This window comes from Pseudophryne corroboree, chromosome 12 (genome assembly GCF_028390025.1).
Source record: "Pseudophryne corroboree isolate aPseCor3 chromosome 12, aPseCor3.hap2, whole genome shotgun sequence".
Taxonomy (NCBI): Eukaryota; Metazoa; Chordata; class Amphibia; order Anura; family Myobatrachidae; genus Pseudophryne; species Pseudophryne corroboree.
Window position 1 is genome coordinate 69,396,679 of NC_086455.1, and position 24,635 is coordinate 69,421,313.

Here is a 24,635-nt window from a genome sequence, read left to right on the forward strand (position 1 = left end):
GATAAATTATAGATTTTATTTTCCTATGTGTATTCTAAGGTTGTTCAAGTTGTCTTTGTTCCACTATAAGTACATTTTAAAAAATAGTTGTCTTTCAATTAGGTGGAGCTATATACAGTACCCAGTCATTATTAAAGTCAGTCATTATTAAAGTATTAGTTTAAATTTAATATACACTACTGGGCTAAATTTAGTATACACAATCCATACATCCCAACATGACCCATTCTAGGAGGGACAAAATGCTGTATACCTGGACTTCCTTTTTAATTTATAGCTCTATAGCTGGACTTTCTTCTTAAGTTATGATTGCAATCACCTGTGTTGAAACTAGAGATGTGCACCGGAAATTTTTCGAGTTTTGTGTTTTGGTTTTGGATTCGGTTCCGCGGCCGTGTTTTGGATTCGGACACGTTTTGGCAAAACCTCCCTGAAATTTTTTTGTCGGATTCGGGTGTGTTTTGGATTTGGGTGGGTTTTTTTTCAAAAACCCCTCAAAAAGCTTAAATCATAGAATTTTGGGGTAGTTTTGATCCTATAGTATTATTAACCTCAATAACCATAATTTCCACTCATTTCCAGTCTATTCTGAACACCTCACACCTCACAATATTATTTTTAGTCCTAAAATTTGCACCGAGGTCGCTGGATGACTAAACTAAGCGACCCAAGAGGGCGGCACAAACACCTGGCCCATTTAGGAGTGGCACTGCAGTGTCAGACAGGATGGCACTTAAAAAAATTGGCCCCAAACATCACATGATGCAAAGAAAAGAGAAAAAGAGGTGCACTGTGGTCGCTGGATGGCTAAGCTAAGCGACACAAACACCTCAATATCATAGGAATTATTTGTTCTAATCAATGGTATTATTGGTCCAAATCACTGGAAGAAAATGACAATGACAAAATCACAGGAATTATTAGTTCTAATCAGTGGTATTATTGGTCCAAATCACTGGAAGAAAATGACAAAATCACAGGAATTATTCGTTCTAATCAATGGTATTATTGGTCCAAATCACTGGAAGAAAATGACAAAATCACTGGAATTATTTGGCAAGATCACTGTAATTAATAATTATAAATCACTGATATTAATTGGTAAAATCTCGCTATCGCCTGCCTAGTGAAGTGGAATCTAGATGGGATTTTGTATCGGGGACACAATAACTTCATCAATTGTCTAAATCCCACTGCACTAATGGCGGAAACCGGGCACACGTCTAACAGCGCACTGATTATACTGAGAACTGATTATACTGATCACTGATTATACTACGGAGAACTGACACTGAGCAGCGAGAACAGCACTGGACTATTGTACTGTAGTATACTGGTCACCACAATGCAGCACTGACACTGAGCTCAGATATTACCAGGTGTATCTCACACATCGCTCAGTACAGATTACAGGATGTATAATCACCAGGTGTATAACACACGTCACACAGTACAGTATACAGGGTGTATAATTAATTTACCAGGTGTATCACACACATCGCACAGTACAGTATATAGGGTGTATAATCCCCAGGTGTATCTCACACATCACACAGTACAGTATATAGGGTGTATAATCCCAAGGTGTATCTCACACATCGCTCAGTACAGTATACAGGGTGTATAATCACCAGGTGTATCACAAACGTTGCACAGTACAGTATATAGGGTGTATAATCCCCAGGTGTATCTCACACATCACCCAGTACAGATTACAGGATGTATAAAATCACCAGGTGTATAACACACGTCGCACAGTACAGTATACATACTGGTCACAACAATGCAGCAGATATTGAGCACTGATCAGGATACTAGAAGTGACACAGAGCTGCAAGATACAGCAATGGCCTACTGTACTATATGATATGTATACGGCTGGTCACCAAAATGCTGCACTGTCCTACTATATACTGCTCACAATAATGCAGCACAGATATGGATAGTATACTTGACACAGAGCTGCAAGATACAGCAATGGCCTACTGTACTGTACTATATGTATACTGCTGGTCACCAAAATGCTGCACTGTCCTACTATATACTGCTCACAATAATGCAGCACAGAGATAGTATACTTGACACAGCTGCAAGATACAGCAATGGCCTACTGTACTGTACTATATGTATACTGCTGGTCACCAAAATGCTGCGCTGTCCTACTATATACTGCTCACAATAATGCAGCACAGAGATAGTATACTTGACACAGAGCTGCAAGATACAGCAATGGCCTACTGTACTGTACTACTATAATTATATACTAGTGGTCCCCAGTCCCCACAATGCAGCACACTGAGCACAGATATGGAGCGTTTTCAGGCAGAGAACATAGATATTTTCAGCACACTGAGCACAGATATTTGCAGCACACTGAGCACAGATATTTGCAGCACACTGAGCACAGATTACGGAGCTTTTCAGGGAGAGAACGCAGCCACGTCCTCTCCATTCAATCTCCAATGCACGAGTGAAAATGGCGGCGACGTGCGGCTCTTTATATAGAATACGAATCTCGCGAGAATCCGACAGATGGATGATGACGTTCGACCACGTTCGGGTTAACCGAGCAAGGTGGGAAGATCCGAGGCTGCCTCGGAACCCTGTAAAATAGGTGAAGTTTGGGGGGGTTCGGATCTCGGAGAACCGAACCCGCTCATCTCTAGTTGAAACACCTTTCTTATCAACTAAATAGTTCATCACAGGTGACTACAATCCTATATTAAGAAGGAAGTCCTTGTAAAGAGCATTTTTTTTCACTCCTGGAATGGGTCATGTTGGTAGTTATGCACAATCTTATACACAGCCCCCCTTCCACCGGGGTCCCCTGTCTAAAGTGCCCCGGGCACCCATAAGGCTTAATCCGGCCCTGTTTGTACTAGTATGAGGACTTTATAAATAATGCCACAATGTTAAGGTTTTGGAACATTGCTCATGAGTTGGGTGAGCGACCTACTGTTCTGGATCTGTCAAATCTCCCAGCAGCCTGTACCAGCTGATTACTGTCAGATCATCAGTCAGCTAGAAAGCCATACGGTGCAAGATCTGTTCTTGCAGAGTGAAAGCGGGTACTCCAAAGACTGAGAGGTACTGTGTTCAAAAGTTATGGTTTGTTTATTATTACTAAAAACAGCCATAATTCTATATAATTTTAGCGCCACTACTATTGAAGTTTGCGGAAAAATCATTCCATTTAAACGTAATTAAATCAGAATTGCAGGCAAAAGCGCACAAATGGAGAAAAAAAACGACTGCAAGTGCAGAGTGAGTACCTTGGAAACGTATTCAGAACCTGTGTTTTATTACTGCAACTTTTGAATTCGAAATTAATTGAAGTGGGACATTTTTGGTACCAATCTCCAACTTTGTGAATAACATGTTCCACTGATTCCTAAAAATTGGGGTCGATTCAATTCGGCAACAGTTGAATAGCGCCGGGAGTTTGCTCCCGACGCTATTCAATTCAGCTCCCGTTAAGTCGGCGATGGCCCGTTCTCGCCGACTTACCAGGTAGTTTTGTCGGGAGAACGGGCATTCTCCGACTTAACTACCGACGGCGATGCTGATTCCCGACAGAATCAGCCTCGCGCCGGCCGCGCGGCAGCACTTTTGTCGGGTTTCTTCTCTCATCCCCCGGGGATGAGAGAAGAATTCCCGACAATTGAGGGTCAGTCGTCTCTGTATTGAATAGCGTCGGGAGCAAACTCCCGGCGCTATTCAACTGTTGCCGAATTGAATCGACCCCATTGTGTTTGCAAGCTCAAACTTGCACAGGTGTAATGCACAGGGCTGACATCAAGGGGGACCTGCCAGGACTGGAGTCCTCGGCCAGACTCTGGGAGGGCCCAGCAGCAGTTCATAGAATGGCAGCCAACCATGGAGAGACAATGCTGCATTGCACACTAATTACAGATCAATGATGTGTGTGCATTTAGAACCAAAATACTCTTTGTTAAATATGATAGATAATAACACCCAACCCCCAAGCCCAACCTTTGACAATTTAAAAAAAATATATAGTTTATATACACCGACTGATGACATACAAACACAATTTGCTTAATTTAATATGCTTCTTTTGTCTGAATTTCACAATAAGAAACATTTGGCCTAGGAGTGTCGTGAAATTGTTTTTTTGATACTCTAGGGCAGAGGTTCTCAAACTCGGTCCTCAGGGGCACACACAGTGCATGTTTTGCAGGTAACCCAGCAGGTGCACAGGTGTATTAATTACTCACTGACACATTTTAAAAGGTCCACAGGTGGAGCTAATTATTTCACTTGCGATTCTGTGAGGAGACCTGCAAAACATGCACTGTGTGGGCTCCTGAGGACCGAGTTTGAGAACCTCTGCTCTAGGGTGACGTGATACAAAAAAAAGTTTGGGAGCCACTGGCCTATACATATTGTTTTCATTTTAACAATTTACATATATTTCTCCTAGAGGATGCTGGGGTCCACATTAGTACCATGGGGTATAGATGGGTCCACTAGGAGCCATTGGCACTTTAAGAGTTTGAGAGTGTGGGCTGGCTCCTCCCTCTATGCCCCTCCTACCAGACTCAGTTTAGAAAATGTGCCCGGATAAGCCGGTCACAGCCAGGGGAGCTCTACAGAGCTTCTTTAGTAAAAGTTTGTTTTAGAGTTTTTTATTTTACAGGGAGGCTGCTGGCAACAGCCTCCCTGCTTCGTGGGACTAAGGGGGAGAGTAGTGTCCGCCCTGCGGGGTTTGAGCCACTATCTCCGCTGATAGGACACTGAGCTCCTGAGGGGATTGAACGTTCCCCGCCACAGAGGATCGCTCACCCCGGCAGCATGCCGCCACCCCATTACAGAGCCAGAAGATCGGTGGCGAGCTAGTCACCGGCCCCCCTAGCAAGCGGGGAGCCAGTGTGAAGATGGCGGCAACAGGGTATGGAGCGCAGTACTAACTGCGCTCCGGCGCTCAGCGGTACATAGTGTGGCGCTGTGAGGGGCGCCCTGAGCCAGCGCCTACACCCTACACTGGTCACACAGCCTGTCGGGGTCCCGGGATCTCTGCCAGCATAATTCCTCAGGCCAGTATAATCCTATGAAGAGTGGGAAGACAGCGCCATTAAGGGGGCGGAGCTTCTCCTCAGAGCGGACCCAGCAGTGTTCAGCGCCATTTTTCTGCCTGCAGAAACGCTGTCAGTGATGTGCAGTCCCTCCAGAGCAACTCCAGCTATCTTTCACGGTACCAGGGGGTTGTAGAAGGGGGGGAGGTTGTATAACCTATTAAGGTACACAGTCAGTGCTGGTTTAGGGTCTCCCTATACCTGGAAAGCACTGTGTGTGGGTTGGCTCCAATCTCTGTGTCTCTCTTGCCATTCTTGGGTGTGAAACTCTGTCTGTACTCCCCTGTGTGCGTGTGGAGTGTCTGTGATCTCCATTAGCTATGTTCCTGGATCTGTGTCATATGCTGCAGAGGATATGTCCTCTCAGGATGATCCCATTCCATGTAATCAAGATTGCACTGTTTTAGCACAGATACCAGCAAGTGAGCCTGAATGGTTATCCTCTGTCAGATCCATGATTTCTCAGATTTCTACTAGGGTTGCACAGAATGAATCTGCAACTCAGGTTATACAGAACTCTATTGCAGTTTGGTCCGGTTCTGTTACCTCAGGGCCCCTCTCAGGAGTTTCCCATAAACGCGCTCTTGCACAGATTATGCAGGATGACACGGATACCGACTCTGACACGGCAGACGGTGATGGGGACATGCTTAGGGGGGTCCGCATGTCTTGCTAAAGGGGTGCAGTTGATGATAGAGGCTATAAAGGATGTGTTGAATATTGCAGATTCAACACCAGAGCAGGTTGAGGAGGCTTACTTCACTGACAATAAGAAAGCCTCGCTAACCTTCCCTGCGTCCAAAGAATTAAATGCTATATTTGAGAAAGCACAGTAAAACCCGGAGAAAAAATTCCAGCTCCCTAGAAAGGTTCTGGTTGCTTTTCCCTTCCCTGAGGAGGATAGGAAAAAATGGGAAAACCCACCCATAGTGGACGCGTCTGTATCCAGACTCTCAAAAAAGATGGTTTTACCTGTTCCAGGATCTACCGCCCTTAAAGGAGCCGGCTAATCGCAAAATTGATACTACGCTCAAATCCATATTCACAGCTTCAGGGGCGATACTACGGCCCACTATTGCCTGTACATGGATTTCCAAAGCTATAGTAAAGTGGTCAGGCACGTTACTTGAGGATTTGGATACTATGGAATAAAGTGACGTAGAATTGTTTTTACGTAACATTCGGGATTCTGCAGGATTTATGGTGGAATCCATGAAGGACCTGGGTTCCATGGCTGCAGGAATTTCTTCCATGTCTGTCTCAGCTCGTCGAGGACTGTGGCTGCGCCAGTGGTCTGCAGACGCGGAATCCAGGAGAAGTAGTGGAGACCCTACCCTACACAGGTCAGGCTTTCTTTGGGGAAGCTTTGGATGCGTGGATCTCCACGGTTACTGCGAATAAGTAATCCTTTCTTCCCTCAGCTGCAACTGCTGTGAAGAAACCTTTTCCTTCAGCTGCATCACAGTCCTTTCATGTTACAAAAACAAGAAAGGACAAACCGTACAACACCTTCTTTAGAGGGGGTGGGTCAAAATCCAAGAAACCTGCTGCTGCAGGTTCCCAGGAATAGAATAAATATATAAATCTCTAATAACTAGAGACAAACATAAGGAGCGCTGGTTTAAAATTCAATTCGTAGATTTAATATCAATTTAAACACACATATAGCATAGTAAAAACTCAATTGAGTATCTATATAAGCTGACACTTCAATAAGCTCATAAAAGTGCACATAACTATATTTAAAAGTTCAAAGACAGATTCCAATCGTGATCTACAGCAACAGAAATCAGATGGTAGTTGTCGGTCAAAGCTTAATTAGCAATCCAGGGTTCCTTTTAACTGCCTTTCAGCTGTAATTATGTCCTCCAAGTGTGCAGATGATTAGAGCATAGAATGGTTTTATGATAATTCAGATTAGAGCTCTATAGCGGTTCAAGTATCCATTTAGTATAATCACACAGACAATGCAGAAGATGGAATTACCAGACCAGGCTGTCACGGAAATTTCTCCACCAAAATGCTAGTATTTTTCAAGCTGACACTGCATGGATACTTAACGGTGTTGGACCCAGTGGTCAAGATGTCCCGGGAGGGCTCGCCGGATGTGGCGGTCACGGCGTTCGGTCCTCACAGCTGGTAGACGCACTGAAAGGTTTGCACACGGAGGAAACGATTGGCAGGGAACCAGGCTGGCTGTAGCATACACGGTGCACAGTGGAGCGTCCTCTACGCGTTTCTCCGCTCTAGTTGTAAGCGGTTTCCTCAGGAGGTTAATACAGGTGTCCATAGCAGGTATGCTTATAAAGTCCATTCAGCCAATAAGGATGTCTCATTCATTTGGACTACACCTGTATTTAATTGATGCACCAGCTTAATTCATTTAGAGAAAATAAACCGATCTAACTTTATAGGGAAATCTCTATCAATCAATAAAACATGCTTAAGGGAGATTACATGTATCTGAATTCTTTGTTGACACATCAATAATTGCATACAGGTATATAAATTATAGTATTCTACATAACAACATTTCCTTGTTTCATTATATTTAATTTATGGCATCACAGAGAACATCAGTATCATCTAAACAGAAAACACCTATAGCACTCCTAATATTACTAAGAGCTTTGGTTTAGGCATACGTCTCAATAGCTCATCAGGTAAGTTCTCAGACTCCAACTCCCAAGGTCACAGGATCGAGCCATAGTGAGACCCACAACAAAATAAGATCACAACATTAATTTATGTAGTTATTTACTTTAGCTTTTTTAAGTAGATAAATATTCCTACATTACCAGACCTAGACTAATAAAGTTTTTTATAAAAAATAATAATAATAATATATATATATATATATATATATATATATATATATAGTCTAGATATGGTAATATACATTACAAGAATTATACATCCCCAAATAACATAACCTGGACAAAATTTCTAAGAAGATAGTAGATATATATTTTTCACAGTGCATATGAATCTAGCAATATCAAACTATCCAAAATTTGGTCTATAGTAACATACTGTTTTTTTTTTTTTTTTTTAATATAAAATAAATTATAACACATACTCATTTATATATCATGTAATAAATATTCTATATTACATGATAATAGAAAGATCTCTAAAACAATCCTAGTGTACATAAAGTACGTTAAATTCATGGGTTTTTAAAGGACCAGACACCCACATGAAAAAAGGTAATAATATTCTATAGATACATAGTCATACAATATTGGGCCATAGACTAATTTGTCATATGTTGTTCATTTCAATGTTTTCGTTCAAACCCATTGGAACAAGGGTATTAAGCGAACAAATCCAATACGCCTCTCGCTTACAGAGGCGATTGAACCTATCGCCACCTCTTGGGGTCTCTTCTATGTGTTCAATGCCCTTAATAGAGATAACCTTAATGTCCCCCTCATGTGATTGAACCACATGTCTGGGCACACTGTGCGTGAGTGACTTCTTATTAATAAGTCTTCTATGTTCTAAGAACCGTGTATTGAGTGACCGGGTAGTACGACCTACATACTGCAGGCCACATATGCAAGTTATTACATATATAACATATGTGGTCTGACAGGTAATGGATCTGATAATACTAAATTTATAATTCCCAGTGTCTTTCGGGGCTGAAAAGTCATGGCTCTCTGAATCAATGAATCTACAGGTGATACATCTGGGTTTAAAACATTTCTTACACTGTCCTCTCTGTGCCTGAGATAAATGAGGCTTCTTAGTGCAGTAAGTAGAAATGGGTTTGAAATGACTGGGTGAAAGGTGGTTTTGTAGGTTATTAGCTCTTTTGAAAACTATTCTAGGTTTATCATTCAAACACCCTGATAACACCTTGTACATCTTTAACACGGGAAAAATTTTTGTCAGGATATCCCTAATCTTATTTGATGAATTATTAAATCTTGAAATAAAAAGTGGTTCATTATTTTCTGATATATAACTGATCTTCTTTTTTTCAGATTTATCTAGTAGAATCTCCTGCCTACACTGTTTTGATACCTCCTCATAAGCCAAATCTAGGAGAAATTTCGGATAGCCTTGATCCAAAAGAGATTTTGTCAGTTCCCTACTTTGAATAATAAAATCATTCTCATTGGAACAGTTTCTTTTAATCCTCAGATACTGTCTTTTGGGGATATTATTGACCCAAGGTTTATAGTGGCAGCTTGTGTATCCCAAAAAAGTGTTACAGTCAACCTTTTTTCTAAATGTTTTAGTTTGAATAGGCTGATTAATTGCCCCAGCGTGTAGTGCGATATCCAGGAACGTCATATCCGTCTTATGAACCGTGCTTGTGAAAAAAAGACCAAAGGTGTTTGAATTAAGAAAATCAATAAATTGTGAAACAGATGTTGTGTCCCCTTTCCAAATGATAAACAAGTCATCTATGTACCTACCATAGAGCACCAGGTTCGCTCCGAAGGGGCCCCCCCATATGTATTGATTTTCAAGGTTCCCCATATATAAGTTGGCAAAGCTCGGAGCGAACCTGGTGCCCATGGCGGTACCATGAATCTGCAAAAAAAAATCACCATTAAACAGAAAATAATTGTGTTTTAGAATATACCAGATAGAATCCAAAATAAAGTGACAGTGCTCACGTGACAGTGTGGAATCCTGAGATAAATACTTCTCTATAACTTTAAGACCCAGATCGTGCGGTATGTTGGTGTAGAGTGATTCTACATCACAGGTAACTAGCAAGAAATCTTCTTGCCATTTTAGCTCCCTGATTAGGTGTAGAAAGTGGGTGGTATCTTTTATATAAGACCTTAAACTTTTGACATGTGGCTGTAAAAAAGAATCAACATATGCAGATAAATTAGAAGTGAGTGAACCTACACCCGAAATAATAGGACGCCTAGGAGGTGAAGAAAGTGATTTATGAATTTTAGGGAGGTGATAATAAGTGGGAGTGATAGGATGTGTATTAAATAAAAAATGATATTCCTCCCTGGATATCACACCGCACGCCAGGGCATCAGCCAATATTTGTTTTAGATCACACATTAGGTTCTTGTGTGATCTAAAACAAATATTGGCTGATGCCCTGGCGTGCGGTGTGATATCCAGGGAGGAATATCATTTTTTATTTAATACACATCCTATCACTCCCACTTATTATCACCTCCCTAAAATTCATAAATCACTTTCTTCACCTCCTGGACATCCTATTATTTCGGGTGTAGGTTCACTCACTTCTAATTTATCTGCATATGTTGATTCTTTTTTACAGCCACATGTCAAAAGTTTAAGGTCTTATATAAAAGATACCACCCACTTTCTACACCTAATCAGGGAGCTAAAATGGCAAGAAGATTTCTTGCTAGTTACCTGTGATGTAGAATCACTCTACACCAACATACCGCACGATCTGGGTCTTAAAGTTATAGAGAAGTATTTATCTCAGGATTCCACACTGTCACGTGAGCACTGTCACTTTATTTTGGATTCTATCTGGTATATTCTAAAACACAATTATTTTCTGTTTAATGATGAATTTTTTTTCAGATTCATGGTACCGCCATGGGCACCAGGTTCGCTCCGAGCTTTGCCAACTTATATATGGGGAACCTTGAAAATCAATACATACGGGGGGGGGCCCTTCGGAGCGAACCTGGTGCTCTATGGTAGGTACATAGATGACTTGTTTATCATTTGGAAAGGGGACACAACATCTGTTTCACAATTTATTGATTTTCTTAATTCAAACACCTTTGGTCTTTTTTTCACAAGCACGGTTCATAAGACGGATATGACGTTCCTGGATATCACACTACACGCTGGGGCAATTAATCAGCCTATTCAAACTAAAACATTTAGAAAAAAGGTTGACTGTAACACTTTTTTGGGATACACAAGCTGCCACTATAAACCTTGGGTCAATAATATCCCCAAAAGCCAGTATCTGAGGATTAAAAGAAACTGTTCCAATGAGAATGATTTTATTATTCAAAGTAGGGAACTGACACAATCTCTTTTGGATCAAGGCTATCCGAAATTTCTCCTAGATTTGGCTTATGAGGAGGTATCAAAACAGTGTAGGCAGGAGATTCTACTAGATAAATCTGAAAAAAAGAAGATCAGTTATATATCAGAAAATAATGAACCACTTTTTATTTCAAGATTTAATAATTCATCAAATAAGATTAGGGATATCCTGACAAAAATTTTTCCCGTGTTAAAGATGGACAAGGTGTTATCAGGGTGTTTGAATGATAAACCTAGAATAGTTTTCAAAAGAGCTAATAACCTACAAAACCACCTTTCACCCAGTCATTTCAAACCCATTTCTACTTACTGCACTAAGAAGCCTCATTTATCTCAGGCACAGAGAGGACAGTGTAAGAAATGTTTTAAACCCAGATGTATCACCTGTAGATTCATTGATTCAGAGAGCCATGACTTTTCAGCCCCGAAAGACACTGGGAATTATAAATTTAGTATTATCGGATCCATTACCTGTCAGACCACATATGTTATATATGTAATAACTTGCATATGTGGCCTGCAGTATGTAGGTCGTACTACCCGGTCACTCAATACACGGTTCTTAGAACATAGAAGACTTATTAATAAGAAGTCACTCACGCACAGTGTGCCCAGACATGTGGTTCAATCACATGAGGGGGGACATTAAGGTTATCTCTATTAAGGGCATTGAACACATAGAAGAGACCCCAAGAGGTGGCGATAGGTTCAATCGCCTCTGTAAGCGAGAGGCGTATTGGATTTGTTCGCTTAATACCCTTGTTCCAATGGGTTTGAACGAAAACATTGAAATGAACAACATATGACAAATTAGTCTATGGCCCAATTTTGTATGACTATGTATCTATAGAATATTATTACCTTTTTTCATGTGGGTGTCTGGTCCTTTAAAAACCCATGAATTTAACGTACTTTATGTACACTAGGATTGTTTTAGAGATATTTCTATTATCATGTAATATAGAATATTTATTACATGATATATAAATGAGTATGTGTTATAATTTATTTTATATTAAAAAAAAAAAAAAAAAAACAGTATGTTACTATAGACCAAATTTTGGATAGTTTGATATTGCTAGATTCATATGCACTGTGAAAAATATATATCTACTATCTTCTTAGAAATTTTGTCCAGGTTATGTTATTTGGGGATGTATAATTCCTGTAATGTATATTACCATATCTAGACTATATATATATATATATATATATATATATTATTATTTTTTTTATAAAAAACTTTATTAGTCTAGGTCTGGTAATGTAGGAATATTTATCTACTTAAAAAAGCTAAAGTAAATAACTACATAAATTAAGGTTGTGATCTTATTTTGTTGTGGGTCTCACTATGGCTCGATCCTGTGACCTTGGGAGTTGGAGTCTGAGAACTTACCTGATGAGCTATTGAGACGTATGCCTAAACCAAAGCTCTTAGTAATATTAGGAGTGCTATAGGTGTTTTCTGTTTAGATGATACTGATGTTCTCTGTGATGCCATAAATTAAATATAATGAAACAAGGAAATGTTGTTATGTAGAATACTATAATTTATATACCTGTATGCAATTATTGATGTGTCAACAAAGAATTCAGATACATGTAATCTCCCTTAAGCATGTTTTATTGATTGATAGAGATTTCCCTATAAAGTTAGATCGGTTTATTTTCTCTAAATGAATTAAGCTGGTGCATCAATTAAATACAGGTGTAGTCCAAATGAATGAGACTTCCTTATTGGCTGAATGGACTTTATAAGCATACCTGCTATGGACACCTGTATTAACCTCCTGAGGAAACCGCTTACAACTAGAGCGGAGAAACGCGTAGAGGACGCTCCACTGTGCACCGTGTATGCTACAGCCAGCCTGGTTCCCTGCCAATCGTTTCCTCCGTGTGCAAACCTTTCAGTGCGTCTACCAGCTGTGAGGACCGAACGCCGTGACCGCCACATCCGGCGAGCCCTCCCGGGACATCTTGACCACTGGGTCCAACACCGTTAAGTATCCATGCAGTGTCAGCTTGAAAAATACTAGCATTTTGGTGGAGAAATTTCCGTGACAGCCTGGTCTGGTAATTCCATCTTCTGCATTGTCTGTGTGATTATACTAAATGGATACTTGAACCGCTATAGAGCTCTAATCTGAATTATCATAAAACCATTCTATGCTCTCTAATCATCTGCACACTTGGAGGACATAATTACAGCTGAAAGGCAGTTAAAAGGAACCCTGGATTGCTAATTAAGCTTTGACCGACAACTACCATCTGATTTCTGTTGCTGTAGATCACGATTGGAATCTGTCTTTGAACTTTTAAATATAGTTATGTGCACTTTTATGAGCTTATTGAAGTGTCAGCTTATATAGATACTCAATTGAGTTTTTACTATGCTATATGTGTGTTTAAATTGATATTAAATCTACGAATTGAATTTTAAACCAGCGCTCCTTATGTTTGTCTCTAGTTATTAGAGATTTATATATTTATCTTATCCTGACATCCAGTTGTCTTATAGGAGCTGCTATTGGAAGTTATTTATTACATGTATTGACAAAAGATAAAACCCTTTTTGTTCCGTGTGTTTACAGGTAGATATATTTGCTTTTGTGCGCCCGATCAAATATTCATATACACCCAAGTAACGTTGAGTGTATATTGAAAACTATATTTGTAGGATTTTCTTTATATCCCAGGAATAGAAACCTGCTTCTGGTACACCAAAGTCCTCAGCATGACGGTGGACAGTGCGGCCTGGAGGTAGGGCTGGTGGGGGCGAGACTCTGACATTTCAGTCACGTCTGGGTGTCGCCCGGCCTGGATCCCTGAGTACTAGATATTGTGTCCCAGGGGTACTGGCTGGAATTTCAAGATCTCCCTCCTCACCGGTTCTTCAAATCAGGCTTGCCAGCTTTTCCGGCAAACAGGGCTAACCTACAGGGAGCCATCCAGAAGCTGGTGGAGGCACAGGTTATCGTACCAGTTCCTCCCCAGATGCAAAACAAAGGTTACTATTCTAAACTTTTCGTGGTACCAAAACCGGATGGTTCGGTCAGGCCCATTCTGAACTTAAAATCACTAAAACCCTTTCTGAGGGAGTTCAAGTTCAAAATGGAGTCTCTAAGGGCGGTGATATCAGGTCTGGAGGAGGGGGAATTCCTGGTATCCCTGGTTATAAAGGATGCATACCTCCACATTCCGATTTGGCTGCCGCATCAGGTTTATCTGCGATTCGCACTGTTGGATTGTCATTTCCAATTCCAGGACCTGCCATTCGGCCTCTCCACAGCACCGAGGGTATTCACCAAGGTGATGGCGGAAATGATGATTCTCCTCCGCAGACAGGGGGTGAACATAATTCCATATCTGGACGATCTGCTGATAAAAGCATCGTCCAAGGAGAAGCTGTTACGGTCCATGGCTCTCACGACCCAGCTTCTCAGGGAACATGGTTGGATACTGAATCTTCCAAAATCACATTTGGAACCAACCAGGAGGTTGTCCTTTCTGGGAATGATCCTCGACACGGAAGTGCAGAGGGTTTCTTCCAGAGGAAAAAGCGTTGGTGATACAAACAATGGTCCGGGATGTCCTGAAGCCAACCCGGGTGTCGGTTCATGAGTGCATTCGCCTTCTGGAGAATATGGTGGCCTCTTACGAGGCTCTGCAGTATGGAAGGTTTCACGCTCGGTACTTCCAGCTGGATCTCCTGGACAAGTGGTCGGGATCCCATCTACACATGCACCAGAGAATACGTCTGTCGCCAAGGGCCAGGATTTCACTCCTCTGGTGACTGCACTTACCTCACCTTCTGGAGGGCCGCAGGTTCGGGATTCAGGACTGGATCCTTCTAACCATGGATGCAAGTCTCCGGGGCTGGGGCGCAGTCACTCAAGGGGTAACCTTCCAAGGAAGGTGTTCAAGTCGGGAAGCCGGCCTGCCGATAAACATTCTGGAACTGAGAGCCATCTACAACTGTCTTCTTCAAGCATCCCATCTTCTGAGAAATCGGGCCATTCAAGTACAGTCGGACAATGTAACGATGGTGGCTTACATAAACCGACAGGGCGGAACGAAGAGCAGAGCTGCAATGTCAGAGGTAACAAGAATCATCCTCTGGACAGAAAAATACGCGTTGGCTCTGTCAGCAATCTTCATTCCGGGAGTAGACAACTGGGAAGCCGACTTCCTCAGCAGACACGATCTCCATCCGGCGGAGTGGGGTCTCCATCCGGAGGTGTTCAAGGAGTTAACAGATCTTTAGGGCGTACCCTAAATCGACATGATGGCCTCTCATCTCAACAAGAAGCTTCGGCAATATTGTACCAGGTCGAGGAACCCGCAAGCAGTGGCGGTGGACGCCCTGGTGACTCCATGGGTGTTCCAGTTGGTGTACATGTTTCCTCCACTTCCACTCATTCCAAGAGTTCTCAAACTCATAAGGGGAACAAGAGTTCAGGCAATCCTCATTGCTCCGGACTAGCCAAGAAGGGCTTGGTATGCAAGATCTTCTGGATCTACTGCTAGAAGAGCCGAGGCCTCTGGCCTCTTCCTCTTCGGGAGGACCTGCTGCAGCAGGGGCCGTTCGCCTTTCAAGACTTACCATGGCTACGTTTGACGGCATAGAGGTTGAACGCCAGTTACTAGCTCGGAAGGGCATTCTGAACAAGGTTATTCATACCCTGATACAGGCTAGGAAAGGAGTAACGTCAAAACATTACCATCGTATTTGGAAAAAAATATGTATCTTGGTGTGAGTCCATGAAGTTTCCTGCGGTGGAGTTTCAACTGGGACGGTTTCTCCTCTTCCTGCAAACAGGTGTGGATATGGGCCTGAGGTTAGGATGCATAAAGGTCCAAATTTTGGCCCTATCCATTTTCTTCCAGAAACAGTTGGCTGCCCTCCCGGAGGTTCAGACTTTTTTGAAGGGAGTTCTGCTCATACAACCTCCCTTTGTACCGCCTACGGCGCCTTGGGATCTTAACTTGGTGTTGCAGTTCCTCCAGTCGGACTGGTTTGAGCCTCTACAGGAGGTTGAGGTCAAGTCTCTCACATGGAAGGCTGTCACTTTGTTGGCCTTAGCTTCTGCTAGACGTGTGTCGGAGTTGGGGGCTTTGTCATGTAAAAGCCCATACTTGATCTTCCATGAAGATAGAGCTGAGCTTCAGACACGTCAGCAGTTTCTTCCGAAGGTTGTGTCAGCATTTCATATCAACCAACCAACCTATTGTGGTGCCAGTTTTGACTGACTCCTCAATTTCATCAAAGTCCTTGGATGTTGTAAGGGCTCTAAAGATGTATGTGATGAGGACTGCTCATCACAGAAAGTCGGACTCTCTGTTTGTCCTGTATGATCCCAAGAAAATTGGGTGTCCTGCTTCTAAGCAGACATCTCTCGCTGGATCAGGTTCACTATCCAGCATGCGTATTCTACAGCAGGCTTGCCATGTCCTACGTCTGTTAAGGCCCACTCTACTCGTAAGGTGGGTTCTTCTTGGGCGGCTGCCCGGGGTGTCTTGGCATTGCAACTTTGCCGAGCAGCTACTTTGTCGGGGTCGAACACGTTCACAAAGTTCTACAAGTTCGATACTGTGGCCTCTGAGGATCTAAAGTTTGGTCAATCAGTTCTGCAGGAGCCTCCGCGCTCTCCCTCCCGTTCTGGGAGCTTTGGTACATCCCCATGGTACTAATGTGGACCCCAGCATCCTCTAGGACGTAAGAGAAAATAGGATTTTAATTACCTACCGGTAAATCCTTTTCTCGTAGTCCGTAGAGGATGCTGGGCGCCTGCCCAGCGCTTCGTGATCCTGCAGTGGTTATTTAGTTCAGTACTGCTTAGTTCTTGGTAAGTACAGTTTTGTTACTTGGTAAGTAATCCTGTTCAGCCGTTTCTGAAGTTTCAAGCTGGTTAGCTTGGTTTGCCTTGTGTGTGAGCTGGTGTGAATCTCGCCACTATCTGTGTAAAATCCTTCTCTCGAAGATGTCCGTCTCCTCGGGCACAGTTTCTAGACTGAGTCTGGTAGGAGGGGCATAGAGGGAGGAGCCAGCCCACACTCTCAAACTCTTAAAGTGCCAATGGCTCCTAGTGGACCCGTCTATACCCCATGGTACTAATGTGGACCCCACAAAACAATCTTTATTAAATTAAACTGATTATGTCTTAAAGAATATATTTTCAAAGTGCAACCCATAAGAAAATGTATCTGACTCTGAGAATTTGCCACATCACCTAAAACATTTTTTTATTAAATGTTTTACCATTTAGAAAAGTCTCCTCCTTTGCCCTCCACTGTCTCCACTACAATTGTCAATACTCCTCCCCTTTTATCCTGTGACAGCCAATCACAATACAGTAAGTAAGAGCGCTATTAACTGCAGGATCAAAACAGCTTGCAACAGTGGTTCCAAAACTTGTTACTATGGTACCCTGGAGTGCCATGAGGCTCTCGCAGGAGTGCCACAGCTTGGTGGTCCAGGATCAAAACAACATATTTATCGTTAATGTGGTAGATAAAAGCAGTACCGGTGGCTGCCAATCATAAAATATGTGGACAAACAGAAGGCCAACCCCAGCCACCACTACATCACTGACCCAAAGATGATGTGAGCTCTATTTACTTAATTTAATAATTGTTGCTGAATTTCTCTATAGGAAACATTTGGCCCTATGGGTACTGTGTAAAAATGCTGACACTCTAGGGCAGTGTTTTTCAACCACTGTGCTGTGGTACACTAGTGTGCCCTGAGCAGTCTCCAGGTGTGCCGCCATGGAAGCGGAGCCAGGTCCGTCAGTGTTTTGCCGCTACTGAGGCCCTGGAACTATCAATACTGGTGGGTTAAGTGGTTGTAGAGCCAGCTCTAATTTTGGGCCCGGGCAGTGTTGGGCTCTTCTGGTTCTCTCAGATGTGGCTCAGGCGTTAGCTATGGAGAAGCTGCGACATGACATCCTAGGACACGCAACTGCACCATGCATCACCATTATATTTGAGTGTGCCTTGGCAATATTTAAATCTTGTCAGTGTGCCGCGAGTTGTAAAATATTGAAAATCTCTGTTCTAGGGTGGCGTGATTCATTAAACTTTGGGAACCACTGGCTTACAAGCTATCTGAGAGATAGATAAGTCTGTATTATGCATGCATTTAGCAGGGGCATTCAACATGCGGCCCTTCAGCTGTTGCATAACTATACATCCCAGAATGCCCTGTCATAGTTTTGCTATTAGAGCATGCTAAAACAATCTCAGGGACTGCTGGGATGTGTAGTTTTCGCATCAGATGGAGGGCTGCAAGTAGAATGCCTTGCCATACAGGATGTTTTCAAATATAAGTATTATAAATAATTTAAACATATATATATATATATATATATATATATATATCCTCTCACCACTCGGCGGCACTCCGGACGAATAAATTGAAGACTACAACGTCATCTTGGATTTAATCCAAGATGACGTTGTAGTCTTCAATTTATTCGTCCGGAGTGCCGCCGAGTGGTGAGAGGATATTGTGGGCTGTTGCAATACGGCCGTCACGGAGGGCACCTGGCAAGTTTTGTTCTGGGATAATAAGAGTGCCGGATCTGGTGGATATATATATATATATATATATATATATATATGAAAAAATGTATGAGCGCAAAGGACAAGGAAAGGTTAAAAGTCCCGTGGAACTACAAGTCCCAGGCTGAACAAGAATCAACAGTTTCTCACAATCACTGACACCCAGTCTCACTGGTCGATTAGTCTTTATCAGTGTGCACCTCTGGGATTTTCAGCTGTCGCTTCCCCACCAGAGACCCGATTCCGGACGGGTAATGAATGATCCTGCCGAGAAATTTTGAAAGAAGCAGGGAGCGCCAATAGTGCATTAAAAGTGTAACAATTTATTTATAACACATCCAAATACGATGATCAAATAAAACCCGTACCATAAAAGGCGGTTAAACCACCGCTTGTATAACCAGCATGAAATTATCCCACAATACAACTCAGCATACGTGATTCAGTATCCATACGTAAGACCACGCCCATACGCGTTTCGTCATCAGACTTCGGCAGTGGGCCCACTGACGAAGTCTGATGACGAAACGCGTATGGGCGTCGTCTGACGTATGGATACTGAATCACGTATGCTGAGTTGTATTGTGGGATAATTTCATGCTGGTTATACAAGCGGGGGTTTAACCGCCTTTTATGGTACGGGTTTTATTTGATCATCGTATTTGGATGTGTTATAAATAAATTGTTACACTTTTAATGCACTATTGGCGCTCCCTGCTTCTTTCAAAATTTCTCGGCATATATATATATATATATATATATATATATATTAACTGCTGAAGTTTTACAATAGATGTCGGTTCAGTGAGAGTGGCCTTTATTGTTTGTAAATAAATTCTACAGCACCGCCAAATATTCAGGGGCTTATAAAGCATGAGCAACAGCACCACAGTTAAATGTATTAATATTTCTACTTTTAAACTGTTTATTTTTAACATTCATTCCCAGAAAATGCTGATTTAAATATTCCATCCTGACTAAATCCCTCAGTGACAACGCAGACAGCACAAATCTGCCCTTTGGCACAGAACGGATTTAAAAAAATAAACCAGGGTTCATCTCATCACATTTACATTCAAGTAGTTTTCTTCCACAGGACAGAATTAGACAAAGTGAAAAACACTAAGTTTTTGTCATGGCTGATTTCACTTTGTCTTGAACCAGTTGAGTTTTTCCATCTCTTTGTCAGGTCCAGGACAGAGTGAAAGTGGTTATTAGCTGTCAAACAGCAGCCTTGGGCAATAACTCGTCATCTTTCATTTAACTGCTTAGTGAGCCTGTTGCAGACATTTTTTTCTTGTGTTTTATCTTTGTTACATGGAACATGTCCAGTTCAAATAATAACAGCACTGACCTGGGGATTAAGTAACATGTTAATTTGCTTTAAAAGTGCACACACTGTTTTTCTAAGGCTATTACATCCTCTGTAATTAAATTAGGAGAAGCTTGGGGATGGATGGTTGGTGCAGTTATTATTAATCCCAGACACTAAACTGAACATGATGTGTTGTAATTGCAGCAAGGCCATTAACAAATAAATTTCCACAATGGTATCACCACATTTCTGTATTAATGATATGCTCTATGGGGGGAATTCAATTGTTCATGTGCGCGACTATAATTAATGAGCAACCAAAGTTGCAGTTAAATTGTATCGGGCGACCATTCATTATTGCGCTTGTCGTGGTCAAATAGACCAGGTTTAGCAGCATATAGCAGCTTCATCCATCTAAATCCTGATTGGGATGCTGAAATGACTGTGTGGGTGCCTAAACCATGGACCACCTCAAGAGGATGCAGAAGCAATGTGTCCATCCCCAAAGTATGGAGCAACAATTAAATTGCAAGCACCCACTAGTGACAGAGGTAGGGAAAAACATCTTTGAAGGCGACCATAGTTATTTTCAGCAATGTGGTATGTAGCACTTTTACCGAGATTAGTTCACAAACATAATTTTCAGACCTCTACACACACACACAGCCAACCACCCACCAGTTTGCCATAACATAAAGACACCGTTGTGCTGCCAAATTAACTCTGACACATAGAGACATGGACTCCACAAGAACTTTGAAGGTGCCCTGTGGTATCTGGTACCAAGACATTAGCAACTGATCCTTTAAGTCCTGTGAGTTGAAAGATTGGCCCTCCATGCTCAGACTTGTTTTTCCAACACATACTGATGCTTGATAAATTGAGATCTGGGGAATTTGGACTCTGCTATTTTGCAGTGTGGCAGGGTGCATTATCCTGCTTAAAGAGGCGACTGCCACCAGGGAAAATTGTTGCCATGAAGGAGTGTACTTGGTCTGCAATAATGTTTAGGTAGGTGGTATTTGTCAACGTAACATCCCCATAAATGCCATGACCCAAGGTTTTCCAGCAGGACATTGCTCAGAGCATTGCATGGCTCTCACCATCTTGCTTTCTGCCCAATATGCATCCTTGTGCCAACCCTTCCCCAGATTAATGACACAAGCACCCGGTAATCCACATGATTTAAAAGGAAATGTGATTCATTAGACCAGGCCACCTTCTTCCATTACTCCATGATCCAGTTCTGATGCTCATGTGCCCATTGTAGGCATTTTCGGCATTGGACTAGGATCAGCTTGAGCACTCTGACCAGTCTTCAGCTATGCAGCCCCATAGACAACAATCTGCAATGCACTGTGTGTTCTGATACCTTATCATAGCCAGCATTAACTTTTTCAGCAATTTGTGCTACAGTAGCTTTTCTGTGGAATAGGACCAGATGGACTAGCCATCGTTCTTCATGTGCATCAATAAGCCTTGGGTGTCCATAATCTTGTTGTCAGTTGGTAAGTACTATCCACTGCACACCTGGGACTACCCATAAAATTTAAGCTTCTGGTGGTTCAAAACAAATCCCATGCATCTTGTGCTTGATTTGTGGGAACACAAAGAAGTTGCAAGGGGACAGATTTGGACTGTATGGCGGATGACCAAGCTCCTGGATGCATGCATTGGTTTGTATACCAGTCCCCAGGGATAGGGTCTGCTCTTGAGTCAGCTGATGGGGCACCCAGCCTGTAGAACCTTGCTCAGACCAAGTGGATGGATCACCCTGGCGTCCACCTCAACTATGGCCCACATGGTAGCTAGAGATGAGCGGGTTCGGTTCCTCGGAATCCGAACCCCCCCGAACTTCAGCCTTTTTACACGGGTCCGAGGCAGACTCGGATCTTCCCGCCTTGCTCGGCTAACCCGAGCGCGCCCGAACGTCATCATCCCGCTGTCGGATTCTCGCGAGGCTCGTATTCTATCGCGAGACTCGGATTCTATATAAGGAGCCGCGCGTCGCCGCCATTTTCACACGTGCATTGAGATTGATAGGGAGAGGACGTGGCTGGCGTCCTTTCCGTTAGAATAGATAGAGACACTTGAGTTGATTACTTAGTAATTTTGGGGAGCATTAGGAGTACTCAGAGTGCAGAGTTTTGCTGATAGTTAGTTACTAGTGACTGACCACCACCAGTTTTATTTATTATTTAATATAATCCGTTCTCTGCCTGAAAAAAAACGATACACAGTCACATACCATATCTGTGCTCAGCCTCAGTGTGCTGCATGATAATATCATCTATGTATATCTGACTGTGCTGAGTGCTCACTGCTCACACAGCTAAATTGTGGGGGAGACTGGGGTGCAGTTATAGGCTTAGCAGGAGTACAGTGCACACTTTTGCTGCCAGTGTGACTGACCAGTGACCACCAGTATATTGTCTGCCTGAAAAAGTTAAACACTCCTGTGGTGTTTTTTTTTTTATTCTATAAACGCATTCTGCTGACAGTGTCCAGCAGGTCCGTCATTCATTATATTATATAAATATTTACCTGCAGTAGTGTTATATTTTTTTTGTTCATCTCTATCATCTTTATCATCTCTATATTAGCAGACGCAGTACGGTAGTTCACGGCTGTGGCTACCTCTGTGTCGTCAGTGCTCGTCCATAATTGTATACCTACCTGTGGTGGGTTTTTTTTTTCTATCTTCTTCATACTAGTAGTTTAGGAGTCTGCAGTGCTGACAGTGTCCAGCAGGTCCGTCATTATATTATATATACCTGCAGTAGTGATATATATATCTTTTTTATATCATTATCATCTCTATACTAGCAGACGCAGTACGGTAGTCCACGGCTGTAGCTACCTCTGTGTCATCAGTGCTCGTCCATAATTGTATACCTACCTGTGGTGGGGTTTTTTTTTCTATCTTCTTCATACTAGTAGTTTAGGAGTCTGCTGACAGTGTCCAGCAGGTCCGTCATTATATTATATATACCTGCAGTAGTGATATATATATATTTTTTATATCATTATCATCTCTATACTAGCAGATGCAGTACGGTAGTCCACGGCTGTAGCTACCTCTGTGTCGTCAGTGCTCGTCCATAATTGTATACCTACCTGTGGTGTTTTTTTTTTTTTCTATCTTCTTCATACTAGTAGTTTAGGAGTCTGCTGACAGTGTCCAGCAGGTCCGTCATTATATTATATATACCTGCAGTAGTGATATATATATATTTTTTATATCATTATCATCTCTATACTAGCAGACGCAGTATAGTAGTCCACGGCTGTAGCTACCTCTGTGTCGTCAGTGCTCGTCCATAATTGTATACCTACCTGTGGTGGTTTTTTTTTTCTATCTTCTTCATACTAGTAGTTTAGGAGTCTGCTGACAGTGTCCAGCAGGTCCGTCGTTATATTATATATACCTGCAGTAGTGATATATATATTTTTTTTATATCATTATCATCTCTATACTAGCAGACACAGTACGGTAGTCCACGGCTGTAGCTACCTCTGTGTCATCAGTGCTCATCCATAATTGTATACCTACCTGTGGTGGGGGTTTTTTTTCTATCTTCTTCATACTAGTAGTTTAGGAGTCTGCTGACAGTGTCCAGCAGGTCCGTCATTATATTATATATACCTGCAGTAGTGATATATATATATTTTTTATATCATTATCATCTCTATACTAGCAGACGCAGTACGGTAGTCCACGGCTGTAGCTACCTCTGTGTCGTCAGTGCTCGTCCATAATTGTATACCTACCTGTGGTGGGTTTTTTTTTTCTATCTTCTTCATACTAGTAGTTTAGGAATCTGCTGACAGTGTCCAGCAGGTCCGTCATTATATTATATATACCTGCAGTAGTGATATATATATATTTTTTATATCATTATTATCTCTATACTAGCAGACGCAGTACGGTAGTCCACGGCTGTAGCTACCTCTGTGTCGTCAGTGCTCGTCCATAATTGTATACCTACCTGTGGTGGGGTTTTTTTTTTCTATCTTCTTCATACTAGTAGTTTAGGAGTCTGCTGACAGTGTCCAGCAGGTCCGTCATTATATTATATATACCTGCAGTAGTGATATATATATATTTTTTATATCATTATCATCTCTATACTAGCAGACGCAGTACAGTAGTCCACGGCTGTAGCTACCTCTGTGTCGTCAGTGCTCGTCCATAATTGTATACCTACCTGTGGTGGGGTTTTTTTTTCTATCTTCTTCATACTAGTAGTTTAGGAGTCTGCTGACAGTGTCCAGCAGGTCCGTCATTATATTATATATACCTGCAGTAGTGATATATATATATTTTTTATATCATTATCATCTCTATACTAGCAGACGCAGTACGGTAGTCCACGGCTGTAGCTACCTCTGTGTCGTCAGTCACTCGTCATCCATAAGTATACTAGTATCCATCCATCTCCATTGTTTACCTGAGGTGCCTTTTAGTTGTGCCTATTAAAATATGGAGAACAAAAATGTTGAGGTTCCAAAAATAGGGAAAGATCAAGATCCACTTCCACCTCGTGCTGAAGCTGCTGCCACTAGTCATGGCCGAGACGATGCTGTTGTTGCTGCTGGGAGTCGATGGTCATCCCAGAGGGGAAGTCGTAAGACCA